The 14424-nt window shown below is 41.7% G+C and overlaps 1 protein-coding gene across 3 annotated transcripts in view; it reads left to right on the forward strand.

Moving 5' to 3' along the window:
- The window catches only part of PHYHIPL (phytanoyl-CoA 2-hydroxylase interacting protein like), a 77483-nt gene that overhangs the window by 28946 nt on the left and 34113 nt on the right, over positions 1-14424 (forward strand). The gene's annotated exons all lie outside the window — the stretch shown is intronic.

The following is a 14424-nucleotide window of genomic DNA, read 5'->3' on the forward strand; positions in this document are numbered from 1 at the left end:
CCGGTTGGGATGATGACTTCTTGCGAAGCCGTGATCTCGAACTCCAGGCACGAACCCGATTGTGGCATCCTGAATTATTATTTAGAGTGGGGAGTGAGGGAGTCGCATGTGCTTAGCTCTCTCTTATTTATTTTACTAACGAAGAAACTTGTCACATGTAGTAATTCAATATAAATGCCGCTTGAGGGGTACAAAAACGCCAGGCTTTGTGGCGGTAGTACGGGGTTTGGTAAAGGAAAAGAGAAAAGGAGAGGTTTGTATGTTTCAGCACCATGGACAGTTGCCGCCTCCTCTCTGGACTGTGGCGGAAGTTCGCTTGGGGGAGTCTGATCTAATGCAGAATTCGAGACTGATGCAAGCGATTTTGTGTGCTAATGTTAAATCCTTTGTTCTGTACTCTAGCAGTTACAAATTTTGATACAGAGGGAATATGGGAGTAGACATAGCGAGAAAATCTTAAAAGCAAGGGAATGTGACAGTGTTGGCTTGTTAATGCATATTCTGCTAAGTGGCATGGTTAAAACTCATAAGAAAACTTAATTTGTTAGGCAGAGTGCAAAAGGGTTGTTTGAGCTGCAGAAACCCATGCATTTGTAAGGCTGTGTAATAAAGAACGGAGAACAACCAATTTACATACTGATGTACCACACTGGAGACTAGCAATTAGGAGTGTCTTTAATATTAATTCTATACAATTATGTCTCACTTCGTTGAAGAAGCACTGTGCTAAACAGCAGAATAACCTGTGTTCAGAAAGTAATACCCTAGAGTGAATTTACAGAACACAATTTAATTTTGTATTCATTTGCCTACCTTACATTGTTCAACATCTAGCAATTCAAACCAACTTAAAAATTATTTTAAATAGTATCTCCTAGCTTAAAAGTAGGAAAAAATATAGCTTATATGACAGTGAACTATACCACAAGGTTTTAGTACTCTGAACATTTGGTGGTTTAATGTTATATTTCTTCTGTCTACACATATTATTTTGGAGTATGCATCTGCAATCTACAAACAAATTATTATTGAGTAGTCCCATTTGTGACAGTTGAAGTACTGTAAAGTTGGTTCAGGAATGCAAATCAAGTAGCACAACAAATTTGCTATATACCCTAAAAGCTTTGTTATAATGGGCCTTTTTAGTAACAGACAACCATTCCGAAGCTGAATATTTGTCAAGTTTTAGTTTTAACATTGTGTTCAGGAGTGTGAGTTTAATGAGCCTTTTCCATTTCTACTTGAGTTCCCACAATTGCCGTGCAGATTTCAAGGATTATATTTTTGGTTACAAGTACAATGGCATTAAAATCCGTGTTAAGGGAAATGTTCCTGTGTTGGTGTGGGCAGCAACAAAGCAATACTAGCTTTCATTCAATAGATACAGTAGCATAATTTCCTTAAACTGATTTAACTATGTCATTTCCACAAAATATTTAACAGTGGATGCATTCGTGCTTCCCAATAAGCCAGGGTTGCTGGCCTACCATAGTTTATTGTGAACAAGCCAGACACTGGTGCATCATTCCCACTCTTATGTGGGTGGAAAACAAACCAAGAAGCCATAGTCAGTTTTAATTCAGTTTCAAACCATGGTTTGTTGTTAACTTATGAACCTCTGGCTTGTCAAGGATCCTGGGTTGGGATGTCACAGGAAGCCAAGCTTAATTGTGGCTTCCTAGTTTGTATCTTCTATTTGCGTCAGAGGGAGGGGTGAAGTGAGAGAGATTAGGCAGCATTCATCAGCACACTGCTTATTCACAATAAACCATGACAAGCCACAAACGTGATCGGTATATATATTAGTCATAGCTGTGTTTGGTAGCAGTGGATATTTTGAGATGGGGGTAAATGGAAGGCTCGCGTAGTTCTCAAAGTGTAGTGAAGCTTGCAAAGTTAATTGTAGCAGTCTGCTAATTGATTCAGAATAGTCTTAATTAATTGTTGTGTACAATGAGGCAGGGTTACACTTTTTAGTGTGATTTTGTTTCCTCCTGATCTTTAAGAAAAAGAAAAGCTGGCTCAAAAAAAAAAAAGATATTAGGGAAATGCCGGTTCCTCCCCACAATAGATTTCGTGCCTAGCTAATCCTCATACATACTAAACTCTGATGGCTGGAACTCCACCAGTGCAAGACTCATTAATCCCAATGCCTTTTGAGGGAGGGCATTATTCCAAATTTTACAGGCAGGCAGAAACGTGTGCAGGCTTCGTGCATCAAAATTTTACCACTAGTGTGCAGAACCTGATGTGGGTAAGTGCATTTGAAACATACTTTGCTTCCAACAGGTGGCACTTAAGACTCAGGAATGCCTACATGGAAAGACAAAATGGGATAAATGGACCCAACTTTCCAGGAGAGCAGCATATAATTAGTTGCTTCTCAGTGCAACACCATAAAAAACGACATAGCATCTCTTCTAAAGCATCATGGGGTGCAATCTATCAAGCAGTGTTGCTGTACAATGAACATTTTGATGGCTCATGGGCAGGGCTCCTGTGAAAACTCCACTGAAATGAATGGCTATTTCACAGCAGCAATTGTAAGGGAGACTTGAATATGATCTTTGCAGTTCTCATCTCTTTGAAATCACTGGGTGTTCAACTCTTCTCCAGCTGACCGATGGTTTAAACTGACTAATTTTTTCATTTTATAGCTTTAGACTTTCGCCCATTTGATGTGTGTGAACCTCACTGAAATCGCCAAGTACACTCTTGCAGCCCATGTTTTGTTTTCTTGTTGAGAAAATAGATGTTTGGAATTGGCTTCCTTTTAACTTGCTCAAGATGAATCTAATCAGACAAGCGCTTAATGATGCCCACTGACAATGATGTGCATGAAAATGTGAAAAGGATAAAGGAACACACAGAATAACAAACATTATATTCAGCAGTATTTTAACCTACTGCTATGTAGTGGAGATGTTAGCTCTATAAATATAAAACAACTCAGTTCTTCTACAGTCTTATTTGAAAGTTGATTGCTTGGTTACCATCTAGACCCGATGTATAGCAAATGTGAGATGTCAGAATCCTAATATTAGACGTTCGATAGTCTACCTGTTGATAACAACAATACATTTATGATGTGACATGCATTTAATTTCCATTTTTCACTTTTCCAACTGTGTTGCCACCCTGAAGGCCAAACCGAGAATCTAAAATACTAATAAATTCCAGACGAAGAGAAATTTGATTATTCCGGAGACACACAAACTTTCTGTAGATATAGACTAGGACTCCGTTTTCCTATCAAAATGTTCTTCAGGTGGTCCACATCCATATTAATCAAATGAAATAAAAATGAAATAATTATTAAGTGCCAAAATCAACAGATACAGTGAAAAATCAGTCCATAGAAATTATAACATTTTTCAACCTTCTTTTAAAAAATACAAACTCCTGTTTTAAGATAGCTGCGCTGGTCCACAGCTCATGTTGAGGCTTAAGTTAAGAGTGCTCACGCCAGTGTAAATGACAGAGGCTTCAAATATCTGAAAAACTGCCTCCTTCCCTACAGACCTTACACAGCAGCAGAGAGGGGCCTCTTGGTAGTTCCATCTCCCTCACAAGCTTGGGGTGTGGGATAGGGGCAGCCTGGGGGAGGGCATTCTTAGATGATGATGATGATGATGATGATAGAAACATTTTGCAATAGCACTTATAGGCCTGCAGGTATCTGCTCAAACCGACCTCCCTGTTCAAGTTGTTCCATAAGGCTGGGGTTGCTATTTAAGAGCAATCCTAGATCATCCAATCAAGTCTACTTCTAGAGTGTTTTCAGCAGATCCTCTCTGCAAATTGTAAGTTGTAATAGGGAATGCAATAGTCTTTTAAAAACTAATTCAGGGCTCCCTTGTTGCTGTGGCGACTGAATGTGCAGATGGAGTTCCCTATTCACCTTGATGATAGAATGAGATGCATAGTGTGAGGGGTTTTTTTTTGGGGGGGGGAATCGAATTGGAAACATGTCCAGTGCATTCCTGAGGATCTTCTAGTGATCTAATGTAGCATGTTTATTTTACTTGTGTTTAGTAAATGGAGCTAAACACTTTGTAACTGCCAAGATTGTTTAATACTGTGTTTACAACTGGCATCCATTCATTGTTATCAACGAACTTAGGAAATGGAAATTTTCCAAAGCAAAAATAATGCAAAACTGCATATTTTTTTCTCATCCTTCATTGTTGTTGGTATGCTCACAATATCTTCCCTCTTTTGTAACCAATATATTGGTAACATAGTTGCACAGGGAAGCAGTGAAATGGGGGTGAGCGGTGGGGGGGTAGAAAGAATACAATTCCCAGCCATTTTTCTCTTGCTGCTGTTTATGCAGGTTAACAATGGATATTCTTTGTTGTCTTGGTGGATCTAATCTAAAATGTTTTCATTCCATTTTACCACACCAAAGCCCAATTTATAGGTATTTAGATGTATGCAAACTAGAAATATTCATTCATTTTCAATATCCTCTGGTTATTTTGTATCTGCTTAAACATTTTGTTTGTTGTGTAATATTGAAATGCATATTCCTGCATAAGTGCTCATACCTATTTGTCTGTCTTCAAATACCCGGATCTGACTTAAAGGTAAAGGTAAAGGTACCCCTGCCCGTACGGGCCAGTCTTGCCAGACTCTGGGGTTGTGCGCCCATCTCACTTAAGAGGCCAGGGGCCAGCGCTGTCCGGAGACACTTCCGGGTCACGTGGCCAGCGTGACATCGCTGCTCTGGCGAGCCAGAGCCGCACACGGAAACGCCGTTTACCTTCCCGCTGGTAAGCGGTCCCTATTTATCTACTTGCACCCGGAGGTGCTTTCGAACTGCTAGGTTGGCAGGCGCTGGGACCGAGCAGCGGGAGCGCACCCCGCCGCAGGGATTCGAACCGCCGACCTTTCGATCGGCAAGTCCTAGGTGCTGAGGCTTTAACCCACAGCGCCACCTGCATCCCCGGATCTGACTTACAGTTAAATAATTGTGGAAGTGATGGAACAATATACCGGTAATATGATATTTAAGCAAAATAAAATGTGAATTGAGAAAGTGATCTTAAAATATTAATATTAATAAATAGCATTAAACACTTTGCAAAAGGGGATTCAGACTGCAACTTGTCATATTGTGAAGGCACAAAATCTGTTCAGTCTCCTAATCACACTTTTCCACAGGCATAAATAACTCTAGTGTCATCTTTTCTTTAAATTCATAATAGGCACATCCTGAAATGGCACAATCACATTTCTGGTGCATCATCAACATTTTTAATGTTCATAGAAAAGAAAAGAACAGTGTTAAGGTTGTGATTGCCAAATGGAATTACACACACATAAACACACACGTCCAGCTCCTGTGTAGGCACAGCTTTTAAACTTAATCTGAAAACCAGTGCTTAGTTCTGTTTGCAACAGAACAAAGTGGGTTTATCTAGTCCAGCATTTGGATTTCCCACAGTAACCTTCCCCATACTTCCAAGAGAGCCCACAAGCAGGGCCTGAAGGTATAGCAGTTCCCCAGATGCTGCTCCCCACCTGGTAGTCAGAAGGTATACTGTGTCTGAACATGCAGGCTCCATTTAGCTACAAGGTTAATAGCAGTAGATAGGCAAAATCAAGGAGGACAAACAAGTCTGTTCCCTCTTCAATGCCATCTAAACTTGTGGCTGTCTGACATCTTGGGGAAGTGAATTCCATTAACTGGGCACTGTGTGAAGAGGGTACAAATGGTACCTAGGTAAGAGATGTGAAGCTCCAGTAGAAGAGGTCCACTCCATGCTTTCATGTAGTTTGGTAGCAACATCTTTCCAGAACAGTAATTCAGAATATTCTTCTTTGTCCCTACTTCTCACATTCTAAAAATGCCATGTTCCCTTTGACTTTACTAATACCCCCCCTTCTTAATTCTTTTGCTTATATCCTTCAAGTGTTTCTAATTGTCTGTCCATCACATGGACAGTTGTGTGTGTGTGTATATGTGTGTGTGTGTGTGTGTGTGTGTGTGTAAAATATGTAATAATGTGTATTCTAATTTTTCTTGAGCATCAGTTTTGTCTCCTGCCCCAGGCAATTTCTATCACTCTTCCTTGAGCAGTACTGTATCCCCTCCTTTTAAAAGAAAAAGCCATTTGTTGTTTGCTTTCTAGTGGCATGGATGGTATTATATGCTTTTGTGCTGTTTATCCAGTTTGCCTTAACATACATGGTACTATTGCATTTCATGCTGACAGCTGCTTCTGAGGCCACAATTAGCTGGGAAGTAGAGTAATCATTTGGAGGTAGTGAGAGATTTTACTTTCTTGGGCTCAATGATCACTGCAGATGGTGACAGCAGCCACGAAATTAAAAGACGCCTGCTTCTTGGGAGAAGGGCAATGACAGGCCTAGACAGCATCTTGAGAAGTAGAGACATCACCTTGCCAACAAAGGTTCGTATAGTTAAAGCTATGGTTTTCCCAGTAGTGATGTATGGAAGTGAGAGCTGGACCATAAAGAAGGCTGATCGCCAAAGAATTGATGCTTTTGAATTATGGTGCTGGAGGAGACTCTTGAGAGTCCCATGGACTGCAAGAAGATCAAACCTCTCCATACTGAAGGAAATCAACCCTGAGTGCTCACTGGAAGGACAGATTGTGAAGCTGAGGCTCCAGTACTTTGGCCACCTCATGAGAAGAGAAGACTCCCTGGAGAAGACCCTGATGCTGGGAAAGATGGAAGGCACAAGGACAAGGGGACGGCAGAGGACGAGATGGTTGGATAGTGTTTTCGAGGTTACCAGCATGAGTTTGACCAAACTGCGGGAGGCAGTGGAGGACAGAGGTGCCTGGCGTTCTCTGGTCCATGGGGTCACGAAGAGTCGGACACGACTAAACGACTAAACAACAACAACAGAGTAATCATTAGGATGTCCTATCTCAGCTCCAATGTTGCATCAAATTGTGTCCAGAAGTATTCTTCATTAGGCACTTGAATATAGTCCGCTGAGGACTGTCTCTGCTTAGCACCCAGTCTCCCAGTGGAGCTTTCTTTATAAATGGAGTACTCAAACTATGAAAGAAGAATTCACTACAGTTTCACAAGGAAAGCATGGGGGATGAAAGTCATGCTATTTCCTAACAGGCAGTTTTTTCTGTGCCTTGCCTTTCCATTGTGTGTGTTTCTGTTAGACCATTTCTGAATGGTTCAGTATTCATTCTTCTACCTCTTTGAGAGGTGTGGGTTTTTTTAAAAACCCATTTGTATGAAATACCCAGTCATCTGCTCATTGCGACTACAAGTTCTCATTTAACATCATTGGTGAATTCACCAGTATGTGTTCTCACTCTTCTGGATCATTAATCAAGCCTTTAATTGCATTTGTATCTATCCCCTGCATCTGGGGTACCTCGCTGAACACCTGTCCCTGCTTGAATCCCTTAAATTTGCCATGGTCTTTTGTTCACTCCCATGTGCCAGTGTTCCCCCAACAAGCAAGACGTTGTGGCAGGAAGGAGGGCAACCAATCGTTTGACTGAGAGGACCTTTTACAAAAAATATATATGAAAAAAGAACCACAAATCCCTCAATCTATGTCAGACTTCAACTGCTTATTATGATCAATTTATTCATAAGGTGGGTTATTTTGTTGTTGTTTCTGTGAGAGACCGGTGCTACTTGAGGCTCCCTTTTTTAGCTTTATAACCTTCAGACCTGTGCCTAACTTAGGTCCATCCATCCATGTAGGGTCCAGTCTTAGAAACTCAGGTTAGGCGCCAAATGGCTCCTTACACCAGGGTTATCCTCACCAAAACGGAATGCCTAGCTGCTCAAAAGCCATATTTTTAAGTACAACTTTTGGTTCTTGAAATTTGTTCTGATAGTACATTTGAAATCTAACAGAATTGTACAGGATGTGTGGCTAGTGTATGAAAACGGTCAAGATCCAACTATCCCCAGGTATGCACCTCCAGATGGTAGAGATGTCAGCCACCATCCTGGCGCCCAGACATCTTCACTTGGTCACAAGTGGCCATTGGCGAGATGCAAAGTGCACCTAATGCCTGGCCAATTTCGAACACTGGTATGGTTCATCTTCCAGATGGTTTCCAGTAGCAAAATTTGGGGTTGTCAAGTGCTGGACAACCCTTACAACATGTATTGAGTGGACTGTGCTCATTAGGATGCTGCATCAGTCCAGATGCTTTGATTTGTCTCTGTTTGTTTTTATTACTTTGCTCCACACACTGGGATTGGAAATATTCAATGAAAAGCAGGCTATTATTACTGTTCATCCTCACCATCTAACACAGCACTGTCTACAATGACTAGCAACGCTTCTCCAGGGTTTCAAGTGGGAGTTTCTTCCAGTCCTACCTGAAGATGTCGGAAATTGAATCTGGGACCTTTCACACACAAAAGAAGGCACTTTTACCACTGAGTTGCAACCCTTCTCCACAATTGCACGCATTTCAACAAGTCTTTTGCCTATCACTCACCTCATCTTAACTGGAAATAAACCACATTTATGGAGTAGCCGGTGAATTTAACCAAGTCTTGTCACATGTTAGTCCCATAGTTACAAATGAGAGCTTGGGGACAACCAGTGAATCCAGTTGGCATAGACTCAGGGTGGTCCAAAGGGACATGGTATATGCTTGGCTTGTGAAACTCTTAGCTGCAGAATGGAATCTCTGGAGTTTTGTTACTTTATTCATGATGGCACTTTCTGTAGCTATTTGCCACTTTCAAAACAAGGCAGTACCTAGAAAAGGTCTTGGTGTGCAACAGGTGCTTGTTTTTAACTCTTTCCTGTTGTAGCCTGCCTCTCTGACCTTGACAGTTTGCCGCCACTCACCCTTTCTGGTTTCTGGTTCTCCTCATTAATAGTCTTGGCTTGCTATGTCCTCTCTATTCCTTTGAACAATCTCGCAGCTGTTGGTTTTTTCCTACCTCATTAATTCGCCTTCGCTTTTCATATCCAGAGTAATTTTTCTTCTCCTTCGCTTGTTCCTCTCAATTTCTCTGCCCCCTTTGCCATTAATGTCCATCTGCAGGTTCCTTGAAAATAGGCTTCAGCGAGGGCATCGTGTGTCCATTTCTCTGTCCCTGTCCCTGTCTTCCTTTTCTTTTCTTTTTTGCTAGATGCACTAGGCTACCTATTTAAGAAGAAGTAGCAATGCAGGGGGAGGAAGTCAAGCCAAAATCTGCATACATGTCAACAGGAAAAAGAACTTGTGTGTGCAGTTGTGGCTTTGTTACCTGTTTTTGCTACCACAGAGACAAACCACTCAGAAAGCAAAGTTCCAGTTTTGCATGGACTTATCTTCTGCACATCCATTTCCATACTTTGGAACCAGTCCTGGATAACCACAACAGCACTGTGCAGCTAAATGGGAAGGGACTATCTCTGAAAGAGAACCCAAATGAATGGGAATTGATTGCATGTTGCTCTAGGGCCAGGGAGTCCTTGGTTAACATCCCCAGACAGTCAGGACCTTCACTGGGTAGCACTGTCTCTCTGCTTAACTTGCCTCATGGGGTTGCTACCATAAAGCAGAGAAACCCCACGTGCATTGCTTACTATGGTACACCAACTACCTATATGTATATAACCACCTATGAAACTGTATGGTACACAAAGCTGGATTTTATTCAGCTGGACCACATCCCATCATGACCACCATCATGAATTCTGACTGTGTGGTGATTTCTATCTTTCATTTTATGTTTCAGTGATGGAACCAAATATAATGCCCTGTTAGTAGTGTCAAAAGTTTCCAGTTGTAACAGAGAGAGAAGAAAAAGAACAAAGTTTCCCTTTGAAAGCTTTGATGCTATGCGTGCGTTGTCACATCCCTTGTCTGACCTTAAAAATATTTCTTTCAGCTGGTTATAACACATTGTGGTGTTGCTAATGGAATCAATTTCCATTGTGGGGTTGTAGCTGAGTCATTAATCAATTTTAGTTTTATTGTTATCACGAAGTGTTCTTGCCTCTGTCCACGCTTGAATGCAGGTACTGTTTTGCGCAGGTGGTTTAGAAAACAATAATCAGACTTTTTAAAAATATGCTCAAGACATTGGCGAACCTTGACCATTGTCCCTCAAATTGGGATTGGGTAGAATATACCCAAGTAATATATATTGAAACTCCATGTTTCTGTCCTCTTGTTTGTCTAATCTCAATGCTCTCTTTTAACTTTGCTATTATTTGATAATTGAACTATACCTTTCCTAAGAAAAGCAAATTTCCATACTAATTAGGGTTGAATCTTAAAAGCTGCTAACCTGCCTGGATTGGATGTCATAGCTAGAGCAGGCCCCAGCAGGCAGGACATGGAAACCAGGGTATGGCAGAGAAGAGGTAAGCTAGGCCAGGTGGAATTGGAAGAAGAACTGGGTTTCAGAAAAGAGGTAGCCGAAGAAAAGGAAAGGAAAGCAGACCAAGGTATAAATGAGGGATAAGGGAACCCTTTGCACCCTCAGGGCCGCATTCCATTTTAGGCAGCCTTTGGGGGGCCACATTCCAGTGCTGTGTGTGGCTAGAGGCAAAAGTGGGCAGAGAAACTAAGTTTTGTGTTTGTCTAGTAAGCTAGTTTCTTCACACTTGGACACCCTCCTCTTTGCTCCCTCCTGGCAAGCAACAAGCATTATCTGAGTCGAATAATGCATTGCAGCCAGGCAAAAGCACTCAAGGAGGATGCAAAGCAGGGCTGGAAAGTGGATGGGGCATAGGCGTAGTGCCAAGGGGCAGATAGAGACGACAACATTTGCCCCATCCCTGTTATAAACAGATTCAAGGCATGGTGAAGGAGCATCACCTGGAACAGCAGTCAGCCTTCTTCGCAATCTCTTCCTTGCACCCTGTTGAAGATGTTGGGACTGTTCATAGGCTCCACTTTTCTTTTTTCTTTTGTGATTTAAGTTGAATCACATTGAAAGACACAGTACCACATGTATTTTGGCCCTGATTTCTTATAGACTTGATACGCCTCCAAAAATCGTACAGGTACTCAGCTCTTTGGCCTTGTATTGATAAGGTAGGCTGGCAGTGCTGTGGGGCCTCTGCCTCCTGACCCAGCTAAAATCAACAATGGGAGAAGTATTTGGGAGGGGAGTATGGACATCATGCATCTTTATGTAGACCTGCCTCATACGTTCAAAATCACGGTCTTGAGTGAAAGAGGTTGGCCAAATAGTTTTTGCACAGTGTGGTTGACCCGGGAGAACTCCATCAAATGAACCCAGCAACAAGGATTTCTAATACAAGAGTGCCGAAAGGAGGAGGAGACCAGATCTTTGTTGGAAGCCGCCCAGAATGGCTGGGGAGACCCAGCCAGATGGGCGGGGTACAAATAATAAATTATTATTACTATTACTATTACTATTTGTGAGCAAACACTGGAGCAGCTGGAACCAGCTGCCCCACAGCGCAGACCTGGCTATAATAGTGTATCTTGTTGCAAGGAGATGGATGCAAAGTTATAGTTTGTAGATACAGTGAAGGGACTCTATGCACAATGGCCTCTTTCTTCACTGGACTTCTTTAGTATCCCTCCCTGATGATGACTTGCCCTTCTTTTGCCTCGCTCCTCTGTCACGGGAACCTTCCCTTCCCTTGTGACTCTGCAATGCCTCCCTGGCACTCTTCAAGCTCTGCCCAGTCATACTAGGAAGGTTATTCACGTCTCTTCTGCTGAATGTGTTCTGTTCTGTACTTGCAGTAAAATGACGTGGTAAAATCTTCAGGAGAGAGATTGGAATGTACCACTTCAGATTGTAAGTGGGGCTCTGCCACTTTGTTGATGCTCTCTTTGAATGTCTTCAAGGTTTCAGTATTTCACGAAAGAGATTCAAGTACATACCAGAACTTTTGGTTTCCACAATTGCAGTGGGAAAATGTGCTATTAAATCCACTTCTTAAAATATTAGATTTTTTTTGTGGTTTGGAAAGTAACAGGGAAATGCATCAAATACATGGGGTAAATGATTAATGGGAAGATGTGCAAAAACTCTGCAAGCAAATCAGGGCAAATGCAGGACGGATGCTCATTGCCGTATAGCCTTCCCCCCCCCCCCCCAACACAAAAATCAGAACAAATGTTCAATAAAGACCAGATACAATCTAACCTCTGCCTAAGGTTTGGACAAGCCAATCAGGATGAAGGGGCAATAAATAAGTTGTCCAGAGGAGCAATCATATTATGCTGGGGTGGGTGGGATCCTGCTCAGCCAGTTCTTTGTTTTGCTAGGTCTGTACATGCAGCAAAGTGTGTGAGAGTTTTAAGCATTCACGTGTGACAATCTGTAGTTTTAGGACCTGAACATTGCTACTTTTTTCTGCTGCACATGTAAACAAAGCCAGCCTACCTTTTTCATTTTGTCTCTCCTTGTGTGCTCTGTGTTGGGATCTGTTAATTCACATTGCTTAGGGGCAGGATTAGACTTGGAGATGCATTCACAAATCTCTGCCATCACATGGGCTTTGGCCCTTAAATTCTCAGGAAGCTGAATTTTACCCCAAGTAATATAATCACCTGGGCGTCCGGAAGGTGGGGAGCTTACTTTTGCCTGTATTTTTCTGCATTTCACTTCCCTGTGGTTTCTTCTTCTTTCTACAATTTGTTCATGTACCTGCAACTCCGCCTTTGCCACATTAAAGTTTGTTGGTCTTTATAGGGTGCCACAAGACTCCTTTTGTTTATGCTTCTTCTGTATTCCCTCAGTGTATACATAGGACTCAAAGCATCTGCTGCTTGTGTTCTTAAATCATCAGGACATTATTGGACCCTGGATGCAGTCCTGACCCAGTCTGGCAGTTCTTCCGTTGAATGGAATTTATTTCTATATTTGCAATACAGAATTCACTATGAAATAAGTGTAGATTTCTGATGCCTAAATTGGCCTCCACTTTTCTAAAATGTGCATTTTGACACATCCCATTTATACAGGAGTAATTGGAGACCCCAAAAAAATTGATCTAGTCACTGTGACTTATGCTGCAGAGAGATAATACAGTCCTGCTAGGCTGAGCATTCATTTGATATTGCATCAACACATTCAGCCTTAAATGAGAATGCAGAACCCAAAATAACATTGTGCTAAGCTTTTTATAGATGCCATTGTCTTTCTCTGTAGCTGTCCTTTTAATGCTAAGTATGGACTGTGTGGTTTTGCATATGTTGTGTGGATTATGTGTTAGATGCATTGATCTTTTGCTCCAGCAGCTATATTCAGGCGAGACCCATTCGCAGACACCCTCCCTTTTTAAAACAGCCTTATAAACAAAGCAGCGAAAAATGATAGCCCAGAAAAATCCTTCCTTGCCCACACATATGTCTGTCCATAATTTACAGTATATCAATACTTGGAAAGGGGCGAGGGGGAAAGACCAATTATTTTCAAGATTACAAATGTTTATCTTGTCTGTAGACATACTTGTTCCAGGTGAGTGCTTGTTCTATGGTTTGGCCTTTAAAGGCTACTGTACCGTAGAATCCACATTAGTTGGAATCCAGAAAAAATGTTGGTAAACTTGATTCCGACTGAAATCAAGAGGGGAGAAATAGTCATGTTTTCAATTGCACTCATTTCAATGGGATTTAAGTTTAACTAAGACAGGTTCACTTATTGTTTTGGAGGTGTTTATTAGGTAGGTTGGAATGGGTGAATAGTTGTTGCTCTTCCAGTTATGGACTGAAAAATTCACTCTTCAGTTTCTGTATCTGCTGAGCATCCACCTTAATTTTTGCACATTTTACACAACGCAATAGTGCTGCAAAGGAGTTGGTAGTCGTTTGCAGCTGCTTACTAGGATCATGCCCATTGATCTAGCAGCCCATTTGCATAGTCAGATACTCAATCGGATATTGATAATAAGTATTTCTGTAGAGAAAAATGTCTTGTTCATCTATGTAGAAAACTGGCATTCTGCTATCATCTTAGGAAGCTTTGCATCCAACGTGAGGATCACTTGTTCATCCTGTGAATCTCTTGTCTATAGACTCTGGTTCTTGTTGCTCCTGTCTAATTTAGGATTTATGCCCAAGGATTCTTGGTTTCATTGCAATATCTGGCTGCTGCATTGAGTCTTTGGAACCGGTTGCTGCTAGGTCATTGGGGAGGGGGCACTACTCATGAACAGGTGGTTTTGCAGCAGCATGGCAGACTCTCTGCTTCAACTTTGAGCAGCTTGCCTGATGGAGGCAGCCTCCATTTGGTGAATATTTGTGTGTAGCTGCCTGTATTATGCCAAGGCCAAGTGGCAGAGTAAAATCAATGTACCTCCCCTCTTTTACATGCTCAGGAGTGTTCCCCTTTTCTGTCCTATGCCCAGAATTTCCAGCTTTAGTCCTTTGAGTTCCAGAATTCCTTCTTGATACAATTATCACAAGGAGGCTTGTGTGGTGTATATATAGGACATTTTTGTGTGTGCTTTTTTTTTTTTAATCTTGG

Source organism: Podarcis gaigeae, assembly GCF_964106915.1.
Source record: "Podarcis gaigeae genome assembly, chromosome: 5".
NCBI classification, from domain to species: domain Eukaryota; kingdom Metazoa; phylum Chordata; class Lepidosauria; order Squamata; family Lacertidae; genus Podarcis; species Podarcis gaigeae.